A 9,388-nucleotide genomic window follows, 5' to 3' on the forward strand; every position below is an offset into this window, starting at 1 on the left:
CAATATACAGAACGACACAACTTGCAACAATCGCAGAGCGCGTCAGCCCTCATGTCAATTCTGATCAGACTGTTATGACATGAAAATACTCACGTGCTTCGCATTGTCTGCATCGGTTTTTTTGTACCCGTCCATCCATTGGCGTCCTCTGTTGTCGTTATTCTCTCAATTATTTGCAAACCATCCTGCGCAAACAACACATAAATTAGTGTTTTTTCATCGATTACTATTCGTCATTGCGGTTTCGCTGTTTTGGGGTTTTGATGGGATGCAATATCCTGCAATCAATGCAGCGTTTATTGAGTGTTTATTGATGGCCTCAATCAATGTACATGATAATTGTGGATGAATGTTTGTTTTGTTATGTTGGTGAGCTAATGGAGTTTAGATGCATTGGTTTAGCTAGGTGAAAAAAAAATATAAACAATATTTTTAGAATGTTTTCATTATGATTATATGGGTATAGTTATATAAATTAAATATCAGTAAATATCAATATATTTATTTTTATGATATATCTCACATATTTTATATACAAGATTTAAAAAAATCATAAAAATTAAAGAAGTTATAATTTTATTTTAAATTATTATTATTAATTATAAAAAGAATTAATATATGAGTCAAGATTTTTAATTATGGAGATTCACCACCACTTTTCCATGGAGAGCTTTGTCATAATACATGGTGTTAGGATCACGAGAGAAGTGGTGGTATCTAAAGGCATCATTGTTGGTATCTTGCTCATCACTAGGACCAATTTGACTAAAGTCTTTTCACCTTTAAATAGGCTATATTCCACTTGAATACCATGGGAAAAACCATGTCTACTCATAAACCTAGAGCCTGAAAAGTGCTAGTAACTTGATCATGTCAAATTTACATGAACCATCCTAACAGTCCCCCCCACTTAAACTTGATTCGTGGAGTATTTAGTCTCAATCATTCATCAACCATCTCACCCGAGATCTCACATTCCCCCCTTCCACCCCCTACAACTGTCCTCTCCCGCCCCCCTTTCCAAAGCTAGGATACCAGTACACATGTCACCTTGGTACCTATCCAAGTGGCCCATTGCACAAGTTGATGACTCCATGTGCCACTGCACTACATGTATGTCAAATGCCTATATTCCTACGTACATGCCTATTACAATGCCAATTCATGCCAATCTAGCCTTTCTTGCTACTCTTGAAACTATTGCACATTTACCTCCCTAATTGCCAGCCACACCTACAACCATGATCATTTTCTTGCCGCTACAAATTATACGCTCAACCTAGCAGCACAAAGGCTATTCACTTTGGTTGGATTTCCAACTTTAGTTTTTGCTCCATAGCCCTGGGAGGCCCGCTACACTTGGCAACCTCCTTGTCATTTCTCTTCCTTTTACTATGCTCTAATACCAATTGTTAGCATCACAAAACATCGATAGAAATAGTGGTGTCTAAAGACACCGTTGTTGGGATCCCACTAGTCATTAGGATCAAATTATCTTGAGTCTTTTTGCCTTTAAATATGTTATTCCACATGAATACCATGAATAAAACCATGGGTACTCGTAAACTTGAAGCCCAAAAATTGCTAGTAAATTGACCGAGTCAATATTGGGTGAATCACTGTAATACATGGCATATCAATACCACATATCCAAAAAACCATAACTCTTTTTTTCAAAACAGTGGAAAAACCTATCAAACTCGCAAAAAACGATAACTCATTTCACAATCAAAATATTTTATATATAATTTAATTTAATTAATTCCATACATTTTAAAAAGAAAAAACAAAAATGACACAACTACCTAAAAATAAATCTCAACCCTTTATTTGTGACTACTATTAAGAGTATTTTGTGAATATTTAATATATTTAAATCCTTATCGTCCACCTATTAATTATTTAATAATTAAAATTATGGAAACCATATTCCAAAATAAGCAAATTAATCAATGTAATTAGCTTTTAAAAATATAGAAATTATTGATTTGATTCACTAAATGATTGTCCCCAAGCTTCTTAATGGTAACCAATATTTTACCCTTATGGAGAAATATTCATTTTTTTTTTCATTGAAATGAAAAAAATAAATGCCATCAAAATTTTTTAAGGTGATTGATTAAAAAAAAAAAAACTTCATAACATAATTAACCTTTAATTAATAAAAGATAGAAAAAAAATCCGCTGATATCAAAGATTATTAATTATATCAAATATAAGTATCTAAATAATAATTTCACAAATAAAAAACACATTATTTAAAAATGAAAAAAAATAACTTTAATCAAGACCTACCCAACATGACACAATCATCATGAACACAAACCAAGTTTGTGACATGTACTTTGAATCTTTGTTATTTTAATAGAGACGTAAATTTATTGAGAACAAATTTTATAGTCAAACTGCTCGTCGGGTAAATAGTTGGTCATCCCTTGAAGATTGACTAGGGATGGTACAATTATTATGTCACTACGTGACAATGACATATAGTGATGGCGTTGGAGCATTTATTTGTCTATATAAAAAATTCAAAAAATTATGATGCATTTTCAAGGTTAAACATTGTTTTTAAATTATTTGCACAAAAAATTTGGTTGACGTATTCCTCGCTGCCACTACGAGAGCTACAAAGGTTGACAAATATGTCAGCTTGTTGCTCTTCCATCCCTCCAGTCTTGTCATATATCTGATGGCTTTGATGAACTTTGAAATTTCATATTATCTGCTCCTCCACAGTTGGTGTTTGGTAACCTCTGGTCTTGTCATGCATCCAATGGCTTTGATGAGCTCTTAAATTTTATATTATTCGCTCCTCCACAGTTGGTGTTTGGTTGTTACCATCGGTCGTTTAGGTAATTCATATTGTGAAATACCTAAATTGATACAATACCCATCAATCTGTCTAGTATTCTCTTGATGCCCACACAACAAGCGCCTTCTACTCGGTTATATTAAATTTTAGGAACTTGAGATGAATATAATGGCACTCGTGTCTCAAGTCTTTCCTTGCTGTCTGATTCAACTCTGTGACTACCGAGCCTCATCACCACCACTTTTTATAGAGTTAGACGTTTAGGCTAGTCTAAGTCGCCACCTCCAAGACTAATTATGCCAGTGGATTTTGTAGAAATTAATGTGTAGATTCAATATTGCTCATGAAATTTGCTAAATCACAAGACTTGAAGCTACTCTACTGACCTGCAGAAGTTAATTCACCATTTAAAACAAGAACCATAGACATGCAAAAAGAAACATCATACATGCACAAAGATTTATCTAGGGGAAAGCAACTGCTCAAAACCCATTACTATCTATATTGTAGTAATTAGAGAATATAGAAGAAATACAATGCTTTCTCAAGCCTGAGAAACCTCTGCAAATGTATAGTTTATCCCTTCTTGAATGACTGAACCTGGCCCAACATTTATCCAATTTCAAGCCTTCCTAAGCTCATATTACCTTGTGTTATTCCCTTGGGAAATTGCCCCTATTTTTTAGGAATTTCACACCAAGGAATTGCGCAATAGCCTTAGGTCAATCTCTGACTGCATGCACCACATTTACACATGGAAATATGCTACAGCTGATAATACACAACCTTGGAATCTCCATCTTAATTTGGTAACTTGAATTCCCTGCATGCAACAATTATTTTGGGTTGATTGATCAGTTAACTAGTTGATCACTTAGTGTGGTTGAAGTTCCACTTCCACAACTTGACCTCCGTTATTTCTTCAGACAGTTAGAACTAGTTAAACTGACAATAACTTAAATTAGCAGGAATATATTGCTACAAGTTAGCAATCAATCATGTAAAACTAAACTCAAGTGTCTCCAACTCGAATTTACTAAGTTAACTGAGTGAAAAGAGTCATGTTACCTCAATTAACTACCTCCAAGTATTTTGCTGAAATAGAAATTCGAATTTAATATAGCTTAACAAAGGCAAAGTCAAAACTAGATTTTCTTGTTGCACTTTCAACACTTCCTCTTAGCAAGAAAGGGATTATCAGATGCCCCAATGCTACTTCTATGGAACTCGAATTTGGCTCTTGATAAGGCCTTTGTCAAAATATATGCATCATGTTCCTCTGTAGGAATGTACTGCAACAACATAATCCGCCTCTACACACAATCTCATAGATGGTGATACCAGATGTCGATATGCTTGGATTGAGCATGAAATACAGGATTCTCAGAGAGTTTGGTATAACTCTGATTATCACAGTAGGATCCATCATCTTACCAAATAACCCAACAAGAATCTTTCTCGTCTAGATAGCCTCACATGTTTCTTGGCTTGCAGCCATTTACTCTACTTCTGCTGAGCTAAATGCCACATAACTCTGCTTCTTGTTGTACCAAGAACCTGCTACAGACCCAACACTAAAAATTCCTCTTGATGTGCTCTTCCTGTCTGATAGAATCCCTGCCCAATCTGCATCTCTAAAGCCTTAAAGCTTCACTCCCTCTTCCCGACTGTACCAAAGACCAAACTGAGTAGTGCCTTTGAGGTATCTCAACACATGCTTTGTTGCTTTCCAATGTAGTTTGGTTGGCTTAACCATTGCTTGACTAATCTAGTTAGTTGCATGACACATGTTTGGTCGTGTGTTCACCAAATACATAAGTGAACCCACAATTTGCTTGTAAATGGTAGCCTCCACTACTTCACCTGAAGTAGTATCCTCTTTCTTCTAGTTTCCCGCCAAAGGAGTCTCCATGGGTTTGCACATGTCCATGCTAACCTATGAAGTATCTCATTGGCATACTTTTCCTAAGAGACAAATAGTTCCCCATCTCCTTGCCATACTTCCAAGCCAAGTAAGTAGTGCATGAGTCCCATGTCCTTCATCTCAAACTCTCTTGTAAGGTCCTCCTTGCAAGATCTAATAATTGCTCATTACCAGTAAGGATCAAGTCATCAACATATAACACAATAATCAATAATTTACCTTCTACCACAATGTGATAAAGGTTTTCATATGCTTCACTTTTGGTGAAGCCCAAACCGGTGAGATGGCTATCAATCCTGGTATTCCAAGCACGAAGTACTTGCTTGAGTCCATACAACACTCACTTGATTCTGCACACATGTGACTCTCTATCAAAGGTCTCAAACCCCTCTGGTTTCTCAATATACACCTCCTCATTAATAACTCCATTGAGGAATGTTGTTTTCACATCCATCTGGTGGATCTTCCACCTCATCTGTGCTGACAGTGATAGAATTGACATGAGGGATGAGTACCTTGCTATTGGAGCAAAGGTATCCTCATAGTCAATTTGTCAACTTGAGATAACCCCTTTGCCACAAATTTGGCCTTGTGTCTCTCTATGCTTCCGTCTATTGTATGTTTTACCTTGTAAATCCATCTCAAACCAACCACTGATTTGTGCGCTGGTCTTGGGACCACTTCCCAAACATTGTTTCTGACAATGGACTCATATTCCTCTACCATAACATCAACCCATACTGGTTTCTCTACAAATTCCTCGAATGAGGATGGCTCAGTCTCTACAAGCTCACTCATCATAGCCATGTAGCCAGTGTACCGATCCAGTGACCTCCTCTGCCTATGCTATGATATGGGTGCTCCCACATTCTCTCTAGCATCCTGTAATAATTTGTCATCTTCCATGGTTCACTTACTTTCTTCTCTGGATATGTGATAGAATTGACATGAAGGATGAGTACCCTAATACTGGAGCAAAGGTATCCTCGTAGTCAATTCCCTCAACCTGAGAGAACCCCTTGGCCACAAATATGGTCTTTGGTCTCTCTATGCTTCCATCTGTTGCATGATTTACCTTGTAAACCCATCTCGAACCAACAATTGATTTGTCTATTGGTCTTGGGACCACTTCCCAATTTTTATTTTTATTTTTTATTTTTATTTTGACAATGGAATCATATTCCTCTACTATAGCATCAACCCATATCGGTTGCTCTACTTCTTCCTTGAATGATGATGGCTCGGTCTCTACAAGATCACTCATCATAGCCATGTAGCCAATGTACCGATTCGGTGACCTCCTCTGCCTATGCTATGATGTGGGTGCTCCCACATTCTCTCTATCATCCTATAATAATATGTCAACTTCCATTGTTCACTTCCTTTCTTCTCTGGATATCTTTGCTTGAGTGGATGTCTCCACTCTCTGCTCCTCTTCTTGTGGCTGCTCCACAACTTCCTCGGGTTCTTCTTTTGGATCCAAAAGCTCCTTATTAGGCTGCAATTGAATCTCCCTCTCAAGAGAACACCTCACTGCCTTCTCCTTATCAAATTTCACATCCCTTCTGACCACTGTCATCCTAAGGGATGGAAAGTACACACAATAGTTATGAGGTTTTTTTGTGTACCCCACAAATTTTCCCAACTCTGCTATGGCTCTAAATTTTTCCTTACTTCCTTGGAAACATGACAGTAAACTGATAATCCAAAGATCCTGAAGTGTGACACATATGGTTTCTTCCCTGAAAAATATTCCTCTGGTGTACTCATGCCAAGAATCCTGTGAGAACTCTTGTTCTGCAAATAGACAATTGTGTTGCATGCTTCAACCCACAAGTGCAGTGGTAGGCCTTGGTCATGCAACATCATCCTTGTTTCTCCCACAATACGTTTGTTCTTCTTCTCAACCACCCCATTCTATTGTGGGTTATGGGGTGTTGTCAACTCCCGTCGAATGCCTTCCTTTGCACAAAAAAATTTAAACTCATTCGACACGTACTCACCTTCGTTATTGCTCCTGAGACCCTTCACTTTATTGCAGTTTATTTCTCAACAAGTGCTTTGAATTCAACAAGTTTGGAGAATGTCTGGTATTTCTTTGCATGATGTAGATCCATCACGTTCATGAGAAATCATCTACAAATATAGCATAATACCTTTTCTTGGCAGTGGAGGCTGTTGATAAAGGTCCATAGACATCAGAGTGGATCCTTTCAAGGACTGCAAGCACCTTTTTGTCTCAATCATTGAAGGTGGCTTTTGTGTACTTCCCTAACGTACACCCTTTGCATGTATCTCGCTGCTCTAGTGCTCCTTTGGGGAGGCCTATAGAAATCTGTTGCATGATCTTCAAAGAGCCATAATGAAAATGGCCAAGTCTTCTATGCCATAATTTGTCGACATCTGTCTTATAGGCCATTTTGTCGCATCTGGTTAATAGTCCTTCAAACAGGATCATTCACATCCTTTGAACACTTTTTCATCCTCCCTACACAAAGCCCTAAGTATACCTCTCTCATATCCCTGAGTTTCTTCCTGAAAGTACCTTATTTAAGTCATTTTAAGGACCAAAGCACCTTGGTCCCTCATTAGCTAGTGTTGACTAACAGGTTGCCTTACTCTACACTTGCATTGATCACCAGTTGGTTGATTAATTTTGGGGGTGCACTGATTCTAGAAATTCGGGAAAACAAAAAAGAATCTCAAAGATTCCTCTTCCATAAGTGTCCAGGATATGTTGTAACTATTTACCTCAGGTAAAATTCTCAAATCCTATCCTATCCTACCTTGGATTTTTCATCCTTTATCCCTTGAACTCATCCTCCCATCAAGAGTGGATCTCAAGCCCAAATTGGTAAAAGGATAAGAATTCATGAACTACCTCCTTCACATATATATTTACTACCATCCATAGGCAATGGGTTGGATTTTGGAGAGTGATTCTACCCTTATGATGCTGATGTGAGAGATATATTTCCATGCATTACAGTGATTAGAGATGCACTTCGTGACAAGGAAAGGACAAGTCAATTTGGAGGAGCTCTTCTATAAGATCGACACCTATTTTTGGTTGTAAATCACTCAATTTATATTAATGCAAAGAGTTCTTTGTTTTCCTATATATGATGTGATGGTTTCATGTATTTCAATACCATGTTTATCTATTGAATAAAGTGATTAGATGATGCTACATAGATCCCGTAGATTGTTGGCTTGTGTTGTCTGATTGTGTAGGTGCTGGAAATAATACTCAGAGGGGGGGGTGAATCAGTATTAGCAAATCAGATACTTTTTCATTTTCATACTCAGATTCATATACGCTACTTCAGTTAAGGATACCCGCATATATACGCAACTGTGTTAAATGCAACTAGCGTACATCCAGTAACTTTATGATTTAGTTAGTTCATCTTTAGTGAATGCATCAGAACGTTATTAACCATATGAACAGTAAATAGAACAGATCATCACACATAAAGAGCACACATGAACACCATGATATAAGGTGGAAACCCAATGTGGGTGAAAACCACCTGCTGCAATTTGTTTCTATCTTCCTTTAATAAGAAACTTATTTTACAATGTATTGGTGCAGTCCTTTACCAGCACGCAGGCTGCAACTTGCAGAGGGCTACAACCCTCTCTTGTTCTCTAGCTTCTTCTGGAAGGGAGCTACAACCCCCTTAGCTCTTGTACTAGCTGAAATACTAGTACGTAGGTGCTGACCTACAGAAGGCTACAACCTTCTTTTTCTTCCAGGGACCACGTTTCATCAATTTTCAGATTGGATCCATAAATACAAAACAATCATTGCTACAATACAATCATCAACTTATACCTGCATCATAAATCTCTAAATCACCCAACACTGAAACACTGAAATCCTGTCATCAAAACACAGTTACCAGAACACAGACCAGAGCCCAAAACTCTGCAACAACCACTAGAACCAACAAAAACCTGAAACACCAAATCTCATAATGCATACGCTACTTGACTATATCAAAACCGCGTGTATACGCGCTTTCACTAGAGACAACCCGCGTACAGATCTAAATATAATTACTTATACCTTCGCTGCCATTTCCAATCTTGAGCCACGCATCACAAATCCATAACCAGCATACTCGATCTTCACACTTCGCCAGACATGCATTCCTTTCTCTTCCCCCTTTGCCTAATGATCTTCTCCTTACATAGGTTTAGGGTTCTCTCAATACCATGGTCCAAAACCATGTAGAAACAATACTAGGGACCCAATACCTGGGTTCAACACTTCAGACGCAATACCAAGGACCAAAACCATAGGTCTAAATACCATGGGCCCAAAAATAAACTTCCCACATGTACACGCTTTTCCTTGCATGAAAGTGCGTGTATACGCATACGCGTCTTTGGAACGTCTAACCCGCGTGTATACGCGGCTTGGTCACGATGAACCTGCGTATATCTTTCTCTTGACCTGCTGTACTGAGATCTGTCCTCTGATTGAGTTACCATCACCTGTATCATACCTCTGAGTGAGTTGCCATCAAGGACAACACTTGTATCATAATGCCAACAATCTCCCCCTTTGGACTTGATGGAAACCACCACACCAAGTCACTCTCCCCCTTTGACATCAAGGGCAAAGGGTAGACCAAGAAGTT

Source organism: Pinus tabuliformis, chromosome 5_2, assembly GCF_031772625.1.
Source record: "Pinus tabuliformis cultivar Carrire ecotype Pingquan chromosome 5_2, CPIR1, whole genome shotgun sequence".
NCBI lineage: Eukaryota > Viridiplantae > Streptophyta > Pinopsida > Pinales > Pinaceae > Pinus > Pinus tabuliformis.